The sequence below is a fragment of the Penaeus monodon genome, chromosome 22, assembly GCF_015228065.2.
Source record: "Penaeus monodon isolate SGIC_2016 chromosome 22, NSTDA_Pmon_1, whole genome shotgun sequence".
NCBI lineage: Eukaryota > Metazoa > Arthropoda > Malacostraca > Decapoda > Penaeidae > Penaeus > Penaeus monodon.
In genome coordinates this window covers 6951202-6951989 of record NC_051407.1, presented here as the reverse complement: position 1 = coordinate 6951989, position 788 = coordinate 6951202, and positions in this window count along the sequence as shown.

Here is a 788-nt window from a genome sequence, read left to right as displayed (position 1 = left end):
GGAGTGGTTAATTTTCTGTAACTAAGGTAATAATGAAGAACTGTAGTTATCTGCTGATATATAAATGAAGTATGGGTATGTTTCTCTGAAGTTACTAGTCACAGACAGTAAAGGCTGTAACCAGAGATATGTAAGTATACCATATATTAAATATATAATGCAAATTGAATTTGGATATCATTGTGACGTATGAAAGACTCGTTATCATAGTCTGGGAAAAAATTGGGGTATATTTGTCTGTAAGTGTTGGACCTTCATTAAAACATATAAGTATTTAATATTATAGAAAAAATATATTTTTTTAGCATTTAAGTATTCCTAAAAGAAATTATTAATTCCTGTCGAGTAAAGTGATTATGGTCACGGTTCACAACCGACCGGCAGTTTTTGGTTGGCGGTCGGGACGTGGTTTGGGTAAAGCTCAGGATAGTTAGTCGGTTATTGGCTCTTTTAACAGGGTTTGAATGTTGTGTTCATGCTCAAAGTAATGTTACATTCATAAACTCTGCATTGTATATATTCTAGCCATGACTCAAGGTACTAGTATAGTTAGTATTAAGTACTATAATATACCCTAGATTTACCGACAGATTGTTTTAGTGGTCTGTTTTTCACATGAAAATATGTATTGGTGTTTTTCCTAATTACTCATATTATTATTAAATCTTCCACATTTATTTTGACTTTGGCAATTGCCAAATTTCATTGATGTTTAGTGCATTATATCAATCTTTAAAGCTTTGAAGTAAATGTTTTGCAAACTCATTAAGTGTCTAATATATGAAATC